The 16,181-nt window shown below is 44.2% G+C and overlaps 1 protein-coding gene across 2 annotated transcripts in view; it reads left to right on the top strand.

Moving 5' to 3' along the window:
* Positions 1–16,181, top strand: part of LOC124041155 (equilibrative nucleoside transporter 1-like) — a 69,568-nt gene that overhangs the window by 39,360 nt on the left and 14,027 nt on the right. Inside the window, exon 1 of one of the 2 annotated variants that reach the window (XM_046358394.1) lies at positions 5,217–5,362. The exons of the other annotated variant lie outside the window; for it this stretch is intronic. The gene's annotated coding sequence lies outside the window, so the exon portion shown is untranslated. Of the gene's footprint in view, positions 1–5,216; positions 5,363–16,181 lie in introns of those variants that run through there. 2 annotated transcript variants of the gene reach the window in all.

Here is a 16,181-nt window from a genome sequence, read left to right as displayed (position 1 = left end):
TAGGCAGGGCTGAGCTATCGCCAGCGGAACGGCAAAACAGGATCAACATAAGGAGCTGTCTGTATTGCGGGACTGTTGGTCATTTTATGTCCTCTTGCCCAGTAAAAGACCAGGCTCACCGGTAGGAGCGAGTACTCTGGTGGGCCATATGGAGAACTTTTCTGATTCCCTTACTCGCACCCCTTTTCATGTCATTCTGCTGGGGAAACCAGTCCAAATCTTTCCGGTTCCTCATTGACTCTGGGCACTCTATAGGTCGGGTCATCCATAACACCACTCCCATCAACCTACGTGTGTCAGGGAATCAATCCACTCATCAACTGGTCTACGGGTGCCTCAATGGCATTACTGTGAAGAACCGTTATCCGCTACCACTCATTTCCTTGGCCTTCGAGTCGCTCCAGGGGGCCACAGTTTTCTCCAAGCTGGATCTACGAAACACCTACCACTTGGTGCGGATATGAGAGGGGGACGAGTGGAAGACCACCTTCATCGTGGCTACGAATATCTGGTTATTCCCTTTGGCCTCACCAACGCCCCTGCCATGTTCCAGGCTTTGGTGAATGATGTTGTCCACGACATATTGAACCGGTTCGTCTTCGTCTACATTGATGACATCCTCGTCCTGTCCCGCTCCCCCCAAGAACACGTGCTCCACAGTCTGACATGTTCTCCAGCGCCTTCTGGTTGTTTGTTAAGGCGGAAAAGTGTGAGTTTCATCGCTCCATCCTTCCCTTTCTTGGCTACATCATCTCTGCTGGGAATGTCCAGATGGATGCCGAGAATGTGAAAGCGGTGGTGGATTGGCCTCAGTCTACGTCCAGGGTGCAGCTGCAACGCTTCCTGGGGTTCGACAACTTTTATTGCCGCATTAGCCGGGGTTACAGCACCCTGGCCTCCCCCCTGTTTGCACTTACTTCTACCAAGGTTCCGTTTACGTGGTTCTCTGCTGCTGACCGGGCTTTCCGGAACCTTAAACACCGCTTCACCACTGCTGCTATCCTGGTTCATCCTGACCCGTCCCGTCAGTTCGTGGTGGAGGCCGACGCTTCGGATGTCGGAGTGGGGGCTGTCCTGTCCCAACGTTCTGCCCTGGATCTTAAGCTGCATCCCTGCGCCTTCTTCCCTCACCGCCTCAAAGCCACGGAGAGGAACTACGAGCTTCTCCCGGTGAAGATGATGTTGAAGGAATCGAGGCACTGGCTAGAAGGGGCTGAACATCCGTTCATTGTGTGGGCCGGCCACAAAAACCGTCCACAAAAACCTGGAGTATTTTCACACCTCCAAGCACCCTCCAGGCAAGCGAGATGGGCCCTGCTGTTTACCCAGTTCAACTTTTCCCTCACCTACCGGCGGAGTTCCAAGAACGTCAAGCCGGATGCTCTGTCTCACCACTATAAACCCACGGTTATCACCCCAGAGCCCGAGACCATCCTTCCCACCTCGTGCCTGGCGACGGCACTCAGCTGGGGTATAGGAAAACATGTACGGGAGGCGTAACGGTCCCAGCCGAACCCTGGGGGGGCCCAGATAACCGGATGTTTGTCTGACGCTGTCCACTCCGTGGTCCTGGAGTGGGACCATTCCTCTAGGCTTGCCTGTCACCCAGGCTCTCGTCGGACTCTGGCCTTAGTGCGACAACGCTTTTGGTGGTTTACTATGGTTCTGGATGTTGCCGTGTTTGTCGCCGTCTGCGCACAGAACAAGACTCCTCGGCAAGCTCCGGCTGGTCTTCTCCAACAACTGCCTGTCCCTCACCATCCCTGGTCCCATTTATCCCTGGATTTTGTCACGGTTCTCCCCCTGTCTGAGGACAACACTGCCATCATGACTGTGGTCAACCATGTTCTCCAAAGCCGCCCATTCTTCTCCCCAAACTACACTCGGCCAAGGAGACGGACGAGCTTATGGTGCACCACGTCTTCTGGTTCCATAGACTCCCGGTGGACATGGTGTCCGACCTGGGTTCGTAGTTCTCGTCCCAGTTCTGGAAGGCGTTCTGCGCGCTCATTGGGTCGTCGGCCAGCCTGTCCTCCGGATTCCACCCCCAGTCCAACGGCCAGTTGAAGCAAGCCAACCAGGACTTAGAGACGACTCTTCGCTGCCTAGTCTCCACCAACAACTGATATGGGTTGAGTACGCCTGCAACACCCTCCTTGCTCTGCCACGGGTCTCTCACCATTCGAGTGTTCCTTGGGATATCAGCCTCTGCTCTTCCCAGAGCAAGAGGAGGAAGTCAGAAATCCCTCTTCCCAGATGTTCATCCGCCGCTGTCGCCATACCTGGAAGAGAGCTTGGGCCGCTCTGTTGAAGACCACCTCCATGTATAGGCGACAAGTGGATCACCACCGGACCCCTGCTCCACGCTATCGGCTCGGGCAGAGGGTATCGCTTTCCACCCAGGACCTGCCCCTCCTGGTAGAGTCCCGTAAACTTTACCCCTGTTTCATTGGCCCGTTCCCCATCTCTAGAGTCATTAGCCCCACTGCTGTTCATCTTTTGTTACCCCTTCCCCCCCGTATTCACCCTACTTTCCATGTGTCTAGGATTAAGCCTGTGAGTGTTCGACCATGGGGCAGGGGTAATCAGTACCTGGTTGACTGGGAGGGTTATGGCCCGGAGGAGAGGTGCTGTGTCCCTGCTAGAGACATCCTGGACCCAGCCCCCATCGCCGACTTCCACCGCCGGCACCCCGGTCAACTAGGTATGCGCCCAAGTAGGCGCAGGTCCTGCTTTTTGCAGTCTCTCTTTTTCACCCTCCTGGTTTTGACCCTTGCCTATCCTGACTGTGAGCCCGCCTGCCTGATCACTCTGCCTGCCCCTGAGCCTGCCTGCCGACCTGTTAATTCGACGTTGTCTGCATCTGGGTCTTACCGTCATACCTGATACATGCACATTTCCCTTGTTTGTCTTCAGCACATTTCTCTTGATTGTAATACCGGATGTGCTATGGAAATGCTATTAGCTTGATTCTGAAATTCAGCTCCACGTTGTAAATTCAGTTTTATCACCTTCAATATCCAACCTCACCCAGGACACTTTGTTACTATTAACAAAGTAGATTGTTGAGTTTTGAGATGACAAAACAGACATGGAATTGTAAAAGTTCCCACACACTTTCAGAGAGTATTTGTTCTTATGGTAAATCTCCCCCAAACATATGTAATTATGTTTCTTTCACCAAGTCTTTCAATTTGGTTGTCGGCAGTGGATAGAGAACATTTCTCAAATCAACTCAAGATTGTGTTTTGACAACAAGTGCCACTTTTCAGAGTGGAATGTACATGCTCTTTTGGTTGGGAGTGATGACTGCTGCTGACCCATGCCCAAGCAGGGCAAGCTGAATGTTCCCATAATACCAGTCAGGTGTATGTCTTCAGACTATACCTCCCTCGTAAGAGCCTAAGTCCTATTGGATGTGCTCTGGCGTTATCTCTCCCTAACTTGATTTGATCTACTGTATGGTTTGAATTGTAAATCACAAGTCAGCCTTGTGACTTGCTGTGCGTGAGTGGTAATTGAGGAGCGATGGTGGTGAATACTTTCACAGTAGGGTCTAAGGGGTATACGATTGTAAAGTACGTTTTGAACCTTCAATCATGCTGCCTTTTGAGTATGTTAAACTGGCCTCAAATGTTTACTTGCACTTTTTATTGACTGTAACTACAGTTGGTAGTAATTTTGATGTAGTCAGATTTTTCATCCGTAACCTCCATTTGTTTTTCTTTGTTCCCTTAATACAAAAACGAATACCTTTAAAAAAAAATGCATTGCCTCAAACCATTAAAAAAATAAATTGGCCTAGAGAGAGGCTACACGAATTCACAAGGAGTCAGGAGTAGCTTATCATTTGAACCATCATTTATCAAGTCAGCCATATCAGCCATGGTTCTGAAAATGAAGTCAAATCTGTAAATTAATGAGGTTATCTCAATCATATATTCAAATAATGAAGAAAATCTTTATATTTTGAACCAAGATTGAAGTAGAACTCAATGAACTCTGATCAATCCATGATAAGGGTGTGTTCGAATCGGCAGGAGAGATCTGAGGGTATGCATTTTATATTGAGGGACTTAATTTAACAATTGAGGGAAAGGATAAACTGAGAAATGATAAGCCTGGCCTGTTTTTCTTTCAACACAATGACCACTGAGATCTGTATATAATGACGAAATGCTCATGTCTTCGTCCTAACAATAGGAGTTGTTGCCCTAAAGGTGGAAAGGCAGGCAAAAGCTTAGGTCCAAAATATGCCCATAGAAACACATGGGTCTTATTTTGGCCAGATTTTGGCGAGCGTAAAACCTCTCGCTTCACCTATTCCTGTCTGGTTACCATTTTGAGAAGGAGAGCGCGAATATGAGGAGGACCGGAGGTCAACTTTGATAGCTTGCTACAACTATAATAGATTTTTATTAAAAACAATATGTTTCTTGCCCATTATGTATTTATCAATTATTGACTTGACAATAAGCCAGATTCAAGTAATTTACATTGTGGTGCTGAAACTTGGAGCAGCTCATTGTGCTGCAGGTAGGCATATTTGAGTAGGCATAATCCATTTCAATGTCTTCATCTAAATGAGACTTTACTAACAACAAGAGGGCTTTGCATTGGAGCCTACTTCTTCCTATGTAAGAAATTAGGCTATAGGCTGCTCTATCCATAGATGTGTCGGTCAATTCCTCCACCCACTATGCACTATTTACATATCCTAAAGCACAGGACAACCCCTTGTTAGTTTAAGATTTATAAGAAAAATAACAGTACTTAATGCTACAAACAAGCTGTAAAATACCCGGGAAAGATGTGACTCTGATGCATATGGGGATATTATTTTTTAGTTTATTTGACATTCAGAGGCTGAGCTATAATCTTCTATAGTCGAGGAGACTATAGAAGGGGAAGTGATCAAATTCTGACACTATCAATTGATTAAATGATTCACATACCTGTTGTAGAATATATGTTGTATTCAGTGAATGTTATTTGAAAAGTAATTAATTAGCTAAATATTTCTGTCATATTGGTCAAGGGGAGAGTCCGATATAAACGTGAAATGTAAACATAGAGACACGTAGAACAAGGAATCATGTCGGCTCTATTCGTGGTATTTATATCTGCAAAGTTCAACAACGTATGGTAACTGAACGTGGCCCTGCTGGGGTTTATTCATTACGCCAAGTATGTTTCAAAACGTTGTGCAACAGAAACGGTCAACGGTTTCCGTTACAAGATGTAATGACTACACCCCTGTCACTTCATGAGCTGGGGGATATCCATGCGACTCCTCACTATTTCGTAAATTCGGAATCTAATCTGGACAGCGTTGAGGATAGACTACTCTTCTCACGCTAAGGTACTGTTGCCTGAACATTTTATTAAACTTTTTGTTGAAAACTACTTTTACATTCATATCAATTGTAGAATATTTTACAAATGAGTAAATTATTGCAGTAACTTGTATCGCTCGCATGCGCATTTTGTTTACGAATGAGTGACGTTAGCTAATTTCTTTGAGATTTCGCAATTGTTAGCTAAAAGTAATTCTCATAGCTACACTGTCATTTTTAAATATTTTTTTTTTTACATGTTCCCCGCCTTGGTGCTGAAAAACACCGATGGTTTGTTCTAGAAACTGTTGTCCTGATTTGTGAATACATTTAGCGCCAACTTTGAAGCGCGCAAAGTAGTGCTGCAAAAACAAGACAAGGGGACAAACAAACACCCATCTGTTTGTTAACGTTAGGTAGCTGTCCAATTCTTGTGATCGGACGTTGCATTAATGTTTTTTCTTCTTTCTGAGTAAGCACGTTCGCTCGTATGAGTTGGCTAGCTCGCCCTGTCAGTTAACTATGCCGAAACTGGTCACGTCTTTGATATAGTTGTGTACTCGCATGACACATGTTACGTTCAATGTTTCTTAGAAGACTTGGCTATACTATAGCCTACTATATCCAATTCATAAAAGAAGAATGGTTAGCCCAGCGTTACCTCGCTCGTCTTGGTGCGTGCTGTCGTTCACATATGTCAGTGCTATTTTTGGTCATCTTCCTTGTGGGGCACGAGAATGGCTTCTTTGTCTTAACATTAACAGCTGATGAACTGCAGCTAACTGAGCTAGTTACTACCATACATTAGTGGTTACTACTAGCTAGAACACAGACAGCAACCGTGTTCACTCCTGTGTGAAATGGGGGGCATGCCACGCAGTTACATTGTATTTAAACATTTACTGTTACTAGTTGCTAATGTCCATATTCAGAAAGTTTGAGTATTATTGTTAAATTGGTCTTTTTTTAGTGGCGTGAAATAATTGGTGGCAAAAGGGGAGGGTCATTGAGAACAATGCCTTTGGGGACCAGCTAGTCTCTTTTTGGCAGCAACTTTTGTTTTCAGTTCTTTCCTTTGGTCAAATAGGATGACATCTGCTTTGATTTGGCGACACAGTGCACTCACTGCTCATCTGCTGGTTGGTGCCTCTCACTGTTCATAGGCAACTGTCACCTACCCTTGAAGTGTATAGTAAACTAATATGTTGGTAGTGTAGGTAATATACAAAGTAGGGTTGGGCAAAAAACGGTATTACGGGTGGTGAAAATCTCACCCCTGCCAGAAACCCCCCCCCTTTCTAATTTTCTTAATTTTGTGGCTTGAGTCAAATACTTTGTGGCACACATCAGAATCAAATACTTTCTATAGAACAAACTATAGGTCAGGATAGGCAACCAAATTAATAATGAATGTACAGTTGAAGTCGGAAGTTTACATACACTTAGGTTGGAGTCATTAAAACTCTTTTTTTCAACCACTCCACACATTTCTGGTTAACAAACTATAGTTTTGGCAAGTCAGTTAGGATCTACTTTGTGCATGACATACTGTAAGTTTTCCAACAATTGTTTACAGACAGATTATTTCACTTAATTCACTGTATCACAATTCCAGTGGGTCAGACGTTTACATACAGTAAGTTGACTGTGCCTTTAAACAGCTTGGAAAATTCCAGAAAATTATCTAATGGCTTTAGAAGCTTCTGATAGGCTAATTGACATCATTTGAGTCAATTGGAGGTGTACCTGTGGAGGAATCTTAAGGCCTACCTTCAAACTCAGTGCCTCTTCACTTGACATCATGGGAAAAATAAAAATAAATCAGCCAAGACCTCAGGGAAAAAAAGAAAGTGTAGACTTCCACAAGTCTGGTTCATCCTTGGGAGCAATTTCCAAACGCCAGAAGGTACCACGTTCATCTGTACAAAAAATAGTACACAAGCATAAACAGCATGGGGCCGTCATTAGGCTCAGGAAGAAGATGTGTTCTGTCTCCTAGAGATGAACGTACTTTGGTGCGAAAAGTGCAAATCAATCCCAGAACAACAGCAAAGGACCTTGTGAAGATGCTGGAGGGAAAGGGTACAAAGGTATCTATATCCACAGTAAAACAAGTACTATATCGATATAACCTGAAAGGCTGCTCAGCAAGGAAGAAACCACTGCTCCAAAACCTCCATAAATAAGCCAGAAACTGCACATGGGGACATCGTTATGACCATCGTTATGCTTGGAGGAAAAAGGGGGATGCTTGCAAGCTGAAGAACACCATCCCAACAGTGAAGCACGGGGGTGGCAGCATCATGTTGTGGGGGTGCTTTGCACTTCACCAACTAGATGGCATCTTGAGGTAGGAAAATTATGTGGATATATTGAAGCAACATCTCAAGACATCAGTCAGGAAGTTAAATCTTGGTCACAAATGGGTCTTCCAAGTGGGCAATGACCCCAAGCATACTTCCAAAGTTGTGGCAAAATGGCTTAAGGACAACAAAGTCAAGCTATTGGAGTGGCCATCACATAGCCCTGACTTCAATCCTATAGAAAATGTGTGGGCAGAACTGAAAAAGCGTGTGCGAGCATGGAGGCCTAGAAACCTGACTCAGTTACTCCAGCTTTGTCAGGAATGGGCCAAAATTCACCCAACTTATTGTGGGAAGCTTGTGGAAGGCTACCCAAAACATCTGACCCAGATGAAACAATTTAAAGGCAATGCTACCAAATACTGATTGAGTGTATGTAAACTTCTGACCCACTGGGAATGTGATGAAATAAATAAAAGCTGAAATAAATCCTTCTCTCTGCTATTATTCTGACATTTCACATTCATAAAATAAAGTGGTGATCCCAACTGTCCTAAGACAGGTAGTTTTTACTAGGATTAAATGTCAGGAATTGTGAAACTGAGTTTGTAAATGTATTTGGCTAAGGTGTATGTAAACGTCCGACTTCAACTGTATGTGTTATATTAAACATAGAAGAGGGAGTAACATGTTGGCAAGCAATAAACATTGCAGAACAGCTATGGCTGAATTATTATCCTTACACACTGAATCACTGTGTCTCTGCCCACACATTTTCATTGATCATTTGTGTGAGATTGAGAGCATCTAGCTTAGATTGTAGAACGGCCGGGATGTTAAGCATGTCCCAGTTGTCACCTAACAGTACGAACTTCTGAAGATAGATGGGGGTGGGCAATCAATTCACATATGGTGTCCAGGGCACAGCTGAGGGCTGAGGGGTGTTTATAACAAGCGGCAACGGTGAGAGACTTGTTTCTGGAAAGGTGGATTTTTAAGAGTAGAAGCTCGAATATTTTGGACACATACCTGGATGGCCTGTAGAGTTCTATAATACTATCTCTGCAGTAGATTGCAACTCCGCCCCTTTGGCAGTTCTTTCTTGTTGGAAAATGTTATAGTTAAGGATGGAAATTTCAGGATTTTTGGTGGGCTTCCTAAGCCAGGATTCAGACATGGCTAGGACATCCGGGTTGGCGGAGTGTGCTAAAGCAGTGAATAAAACAAACTTAGGAAGGAGACTTCTAATGTTAACATGCATGAAACCAAGGCATTTACGGTTACAGAAGTCAACAAATGAGAGCGCCTGGGGAATAGGAGTGGAGCTAGGGGTTGCAGGGCATGGGTTAAGCTCTACATCACCAGAGGAACAGAGGAGGAGTAGGATAAGTGTACGGCTAAAGGCTGGTCGTCTGGTCGTCTAGTGCGTTCGGAACAGAGTAGGAGCAGATTTCTAGGCGCGGAACAATAGATTCAGGGCATAATGTACATACAAGGGTATGGTAGGATGTGAATACAGTGGAGGTAAACTTAGGCATTGAGTGACGATGGGAGTGGTTTTGTCTCTGGAGACTCCATCGAACCATCTAGAAGCTGGTGAGGTCACTGCATGTGTGGAAGATGGAACAAAAGGGCTAGCTAAGGCATATTGAGCAGGGCTGGAGGCTCTACAGTGAAATAAGACAATAATCACTAACCAAAACAGCAATGGACAAGGCATATTGACATTAGGGAAATGCATGCGTAGGCGAGTGAATAGGTTCCAGTGAGTAGCTAGGCGAGCTGAAGACCCGGCGATCCAGACAGCTACGGCCCGTGGGTCTTTGCAATGGAAGAGCCTGTTGAAACCACCGTGGACGATTTTAGTTGGCATACCAGTCGTGATGGATCGGTGGGGCTCCATGTCGGCAGTAAAAGGATCCAGGCCAATTGGCAAAATATGTATTTTAGCCCAAGAATTGGCTGAATGAACTTCTCCGGCTAGCTGGGAGATGGGCCTAGCTTGAGGCTAGCTCCAGTGTGTGGAGCTCTGCTGTGCAGAGTGGCAGGAATTGACCGGGCTGAGGCTGGCTGATGTTATTTTACAGCCTTATTCTGAAATTGATTAAATAGTTTTCCCCCCTCATCAATCTACACACTACCCCATAATGACAAAGCAAAAACAGGTTTTTAGAAATGTTAGCAAATGTATTATATATACGAAAAAGAAACTGACATTACATTTACATAAGTATTCAGACCCTTTACTCAGTGCTCTGTTGAAGCACCTTTTGGCAGCGATTACAGCCCTGAGTCTTCTTGAGTATGACGCTACAAGCTTGGCACGCCTGTATTTGGAGAGTTTCTCCCATTATTCTCTACAGATCCTCACAAGATCTCGGGTTGGATGGGGAGCGTGGCTGCACAGCTATTTTTTAGCTCTCTCCAGAGATGTTCGATCGAGTTCATGTCCAAGTTCTGGCTGGGCCACTCAAGGACCTTCAGAGACTTGTCCTGTAGCCATTCCTGTAGCCACTCTTGTCTTGGCTGTGTACCTAGGGTCGTTGTCCTGTCGGAAGGTGAAACTTCACCCCAGTCTAAGGCCCAGCCAGCTCTAGGAAGAGTCTTGGTGCTCCATCATTTTAAGAATGATTGAGGCTACTGTGTTCTTGGGGCCCTTCAATGCTGCAGAAATGTTTTGGTACCCTTACCCAGACCTGTGCCTCGATACAATCCTGTCTCAGACCTCTACAGACAATTACTTCAACCTCATGGCTTGGTTTTTGCTCTGACATGCACTGTCTGATCAATTTAATTTACCACAGGTGGACTTCAATCAAGTTGTAGAAACATCTCTAGGATGATCAATGGAAACAGGATGACCTGAACTAAATTTAGTCTCATAGCAAAGAGTCTGAATACTTATGTAAATAAGGTATTGATGTTTTTTATTTTTTGCAAACCGTTCTAAAAACCTATTTTCTCTTTGTTATTATGGATTATTGTGTGTAGATTGAGGATATTTATTTCATCGATTTTTAGAATAAGGCTGTAACGTAACACAATTTTGAAAAAGTTAAGGGGTCTGAATACTTTCCGAATGCATTGTACACAACAACTTTTATGTTTCTAACTCTTTCTCATAAGATTCCTATGATTTAATTTGTTCTCTCAGCTAATGGCCAAAGACTTGGGTTCATCTCCATGCCTTTGTCTGTCAAAGCCTCTAACACAACCAACTGTGTTACCTAGGCCTGCTGTGCTGAGCTAATGCTATTTTAGCCATGTGGAACTGATGGACTGAATATGTATTTGGCCCAGGCTTTAATTTCCAAGTACCCCATCTGAAGTAGGAGAGAAACTGGCAATGGGGAGCTTACAGAGAACTCCGCATTAATAGGATTTTTTTTGTTCACACCAAAATCCTAGGAGTCCTAGCCAACTGTCTTCATAAATGGGCGCTATGGTGGGTTGTGTGACGCTGCTGTGTAGACTGGATGTGTGTTGGCTGCCTGAGCAACCCACAGACGCACCACAGTATCATACGTACCATCCTCCTATTACAGGCCTGCAGTGGCTGTTATAAACCAACCCCAGCCCACAGGCTATTTGTGGAGCCCACAGTATGGTTTTTGACATGATAATCCACCCGTGTCTGATTCAAGTACCAGATCCCTGGAAATGGTGGAGGAAATAGCTTTTGGATGATGAATCTGAGAGGGAGCCCTTGGTCGTTAAACATGATCGTAAAGGATTGAAGTACGTGTGTGTTGGTCAGCACTCTCCTGTGCTCGAGGTTGGGCAATGGGGTGAAGGCAAGGGGAGCTCTGATATTTCCAACACATTTAGCTCCTGCTAACTGCTTGCAAACTGCCCACATTAAACCAGAGGGCTGAATTACAACATGTAAAAAAAAACCATTGTGATACTGTTGATACATCTATTTAGACTACCCGATAACAAGCTGTAAGTCTGTTTTTATCCAGTACATGGGGGGACTGCTTACTATTCTTTCTGACAAGTTATTTATCTGCTGCTACTTTGCTCTCCTAGTAGTATTCTGGAACGTTTAGCTAATTCTGAATGGGACAACTTCTCTTGCGAGTACTATTGATTTCTCCCTTAAACAGTCGAACAGTGATAAGGACTAGTGCTATATAAACTGGGAAATGGTGAAGCAAGCGGTTCTTTTCCCCTTGTCATGTGAGCCATACACTGTCTGGGAATAAAGGTCTACCCGTCACAGAGCTATTCCTATATGATCAAGATCATATAGGCCCCATTCTATGCTAACGCAAAGGGTGACCTCCACACTATTTCAAAGTACTTTCTTACTACTGTTTGGTCTCTTGGGAATGAGGCTAGAGTGACGGCTTTAGATTTATTGGGTGACTTCAAAGGGCAAAACAACTTGTGATCTCAACATTTTGTTAGTCAGTATTTTCCTTAGGGCTGGAAGTAGGCTTCGTTGTGATTGGCTTATGAGAGTTTTACAACTTGATGTAAGAGTTATGTTGCAGCCAACTTCCACTGCAATAGTGGTACTTAGAGTCAGTTTTATTTTAAGTGGCACTGGTGAAGTGTCATTGGCTCAGGACAATGTGGGATTTTGTGTTGTGGCTCTGAGCTGGTCAGACAGGGGGACAGACTTCGGCCCAGAGGGACACGCCAGCCAGCTGGCACTGTTTGATGACACGTTCAACGGAGTGAGGCAGAATGAACCGGAGCTTGGTACCTCCAATTGGATTCCTTCTTCAACCATGTGACACACAGTCTCAATAATTCCATTGGCTGTGATAACGTTGTTAGTTAGTTGTTATTAGTTTGTGCTGGATTTCAACGATTAGCCTGTCATAGGGGCAAAGAGATTGAAATCCTATCCACATGTAGACCTTTCACTAGGGACCGACCTGTCCTCAAAGGCGGTTCATTTCTGGGGACAATATTTATGTAAGAGTCCAATGCAACAATTGCAGAACTGTATGTTTATCCTCTATTTTTAGTTACCATTGCCTTTTAAAAATGTTATGGCATAGTAGCTACAGCTATAAATACTATGGGGGAACTTAATAATGACAGCTTTTAATGTGCTGCTGGGCTCCTAATCAGAGCTTCAGATAAACCTAACCCAATCAAAGTCGCCATGTCTTCCGCTACTAACTTGTTCCTTGCGTGTCAGATTATTCAGTCAGTCCTTCCGCTACTAACTTGTTCCTTGCGTGTCAGATTATTCAGTCAGTCCTTCCGCTACTAACTTGTTCCTTGCGTGTCAGATTATTCAGTCAGTCCTTCCGCTACTAACTTGTTCCTTGCGTGTCAGATTATTCAGTCAGTCCTTCTAACTTGTTCCGCTGATCAAGTTTTCCAATGAAACACACTATTGAGAAATAATTAGCTCGTCAAATCCAGTTTGTAGGGTTGGGCGGTATAGGCGAATATATTGATAAAAGTCACCTTGCCCCAAAGAGATTTACATGGATATCAAAACGTCACGCCAGGGTAAACCTACACGAAACACAGCCCTTATTTTAAGTGTTTCCAAAATCCTTCATGGGAAAAATGAATAGTGGAAAAAGGATTGTAACCATTTCCCTGTTTGACCTCTAGGTTTTATAGGTATTATGACACATACTGTGGGACTCTATGGAGACACCCTTTCTATTCATTCTTCTTTCTATGCTGGTTTCCGTTGGACAAACAAAAAATGGTTGTTTAGTAACCGGATACCACTGTTCTGTCGAGAGAGAAAAAAATTGAGTTCCAATATTAGGATAATAGTTGTGATTGGAAGGATAGCTGTGAGACTTATTGAATCAGGATCAACTCCTCTGTTTTCCTAGAGCTCATTAATGATAGAATATTCATTGAAGATGGCAGAAAGGCCAGTCTCTTTTTGACAATGGCTACAGTAACATTCCGTTAGTCAAAGAGACTAGTATTCAGGCTAGAATGTCTGCTGTAACCAAGAAGCTGGACATCTAGCCACTGGACATCTAGCAAGTTATCAATCCAAATGCAAAGCTGGAGCCCTGAGCTGGATATAATTTATTTGACACTTCTTAGATTTCTTATAGTTAACATATATTTAGTTATAAGCAGTGGTGCAGCATGCAGCCAACTAACGCAGGTACAGTATATTTATATATATATATATGCACTACCGTTCAAAGGTTTGGGGTCACTTAGAAATGTCCTTGTTTTTGAAAGAAAATACACTTTTTTTTGTCCATTTTAAAATAACATCAAATTGATCAGAAATACAGCATAGCCATTGTTGTAAATGACTACTGTAGCTGGAAACGGCTTTTTAACTTTTTCTTAATGGAATATCTACATAGCCGTACAGAGGCCCATTATCAGCAACCATCACTCCTGTGTTCCAATGGCAGGTTGTTGGCTAATAAAACATATTTTAATTTTAAAAGGCTAGTGATGGTTGCTGATAATGGGCCTATGTAGATATTCCATTACAAAATCTGCGGTTTCCAGCTACAATAGTCATTTACAACATTAACAATATCTACACTGTATTTCTGTATATATACACTGTATTTCTGATCAATTGGATGTTATTTTAATGGACAAAAAAAGTTGCTTTTCTTTCAAAAACAAGGTCATTTCTAAGTGACCCCAAACTTTTGTGTGTGTGTGTGTACACTGCTCAAAAAATAAAGGGAACACTTAAACAACACAATGTAACTCCAAGTCAATCAAACTTCTGTGAAATCAAACTGTCCACTTAGGAAGCAACACTGATTGACAATAAATTTCACATGCTGTTGTGCAAATGGAATAGACAACATGTGGAAATTATAGGCAATTAGCAAGACGCCCCCAATAAAGGAGTGGTTCTACAGGTGGTGACCACAGACCACTTCTCAGTTTCTATGCTTCCAGGCTGATGTTGTGGTCACTTTTGAATGCTGGCGACGCTTTCACTCTAGTGGTAGCATGAGACTGAGTCTACAACCCACACAAGTGGCTCAGGTAGTGCAGCTCATCCAGGATGGGACATCAATGCGAGCTGTGGCAAGGTTTGCTGTGTCTCAGCGTAGTGTCCAGAGCATGGAGGCGCTACCAGGAGACAGGCCAGTACATCAGGAGATGTGGAGGAGGCCGTAGGAGGGCAACAACCCAGCAGCAGGACCGCTGCCTCCGCCTTTGTGCAAGGAGGAGCAGGAGGAGCACTGCCAGAGCCCTGCAAAATGACCTCCAGCAGGCCACAAATGTGCATGTCTGCTCAAACGGTCAGAAACAGACTCCATGAGGGCCCGACGTCCACAGGTGGGGGTTGTGCTTACAGCCCAACACCGTGCAGGACGTTTGGCATTTGCCAGAGAACACCAAGATTGGCAAATTCGCCACTGGCGCCCTGTGCTCTTCACAGATGAAAGCAGGTTCACACTGAGCACATGTGACCGACGTGACAGAGTCTGGAGACGCCGTGGAGAACGTTGTGCTGCCTGCAACATCCTCCAGCATGACGGGTTTGGCGGTAGGTCAGTCATGGTGTGGGGTGGCATTTCTTTGGGGGGCCGCACAGCCCTCCATGTGCTCGCCAGAGGTAGCCTGACTGCCATTAGGTACCGAGATGAGATCCTCAGACCCCTTGTGAGACCATATGCTGGTGCGGTTGGACCTGTGTTCCTCCTAATTCAAGACAAGGCATTGATGCTATGGACTGGCCCGCCCGTTCCCCAGACCTGAATCCAATTGAGCACTTCTGGGACATCATGTCTCGCGCCATCCACCAACGCCACGTTGCACCACAGACTGTCCAGGAGTTGGCGGATGCTTTAGTCCAGGTCTGGGAGGAGATCCCTCAGGAGACCATCCGCCACCTCATCAGGAGCATGCCCAGGCGTTGTAGGTAGGTCATACAGGCCCGTGGAGGCCACACACACTACTGAGCCTCATTTTTATTTGTTTTAAGTACATTACATCAAAATTGGATCAGCCTGTAGTGTGGTTTTCCACTTTAATTTTGAGTGTGACTCCAAATCCAGACCTCCATGGGTTGATACATTTGATTTCCATTGATCATTTTTGTGTGATTTTTGTTGTCAGCACATTCAACTATGTAAAGGAAAAAGTATTTAATAAGAATATTTCATTCATTCAGATCACTTATTTTAGTGTTCCCTTTATTTTTTTGAGCAGTGTATATTACAAATCCATACTTGGAGTCAAGGATTGATATATCGTCCAAAAATTATATTGCGATATGTAACTGTATCGATTCAGCGTGGAACAATGAGCTGCATTCAATACTCCTTACCCATGGCCATGATGACGACTCCACTATCTAAATTGGACATGCACATTTCCATCTAAAAAGGCTTAGTCTATTCCTTTATGGCATCCAGAACACATCATGCCTATGCTTATGAGACACATTGTGAGATAAACCTGTTTGGGATGCTTGGAGTTCTGCACAGACATCTGTGTGTACAGTGAACTCTGGCTATTTGTTTTAGAGGGTCTCAGAAAGCCTGCTGTGTTTCAGAAAGGCGTCACAGAAGTATCTGTCTGTGTGTAGATGTCTTCCATCAGTGGTAGAGTA

This window comes from Oncorhynchus gorbuscha, linkage group LG08, assembly GCF_021184085.1.
Source record: "Oncorhynchus gorbuscha isolate QuinsamMale2020 ecotype Even-year linkage group LG08, OgorEven_v1.0, whole genome shotgun sequence".
In the NCBI taxonomy this organism is placed as follows: Eukaryota; Metazoa; Chordata; class Actinopteri; order Salmoniformes; family Salmonidae; genus Oncorhynchus; species Oncorhynchus gorbuscha.
This window is presented reverse-complemented; position numbering and strand designations above follow the sequence as displayed.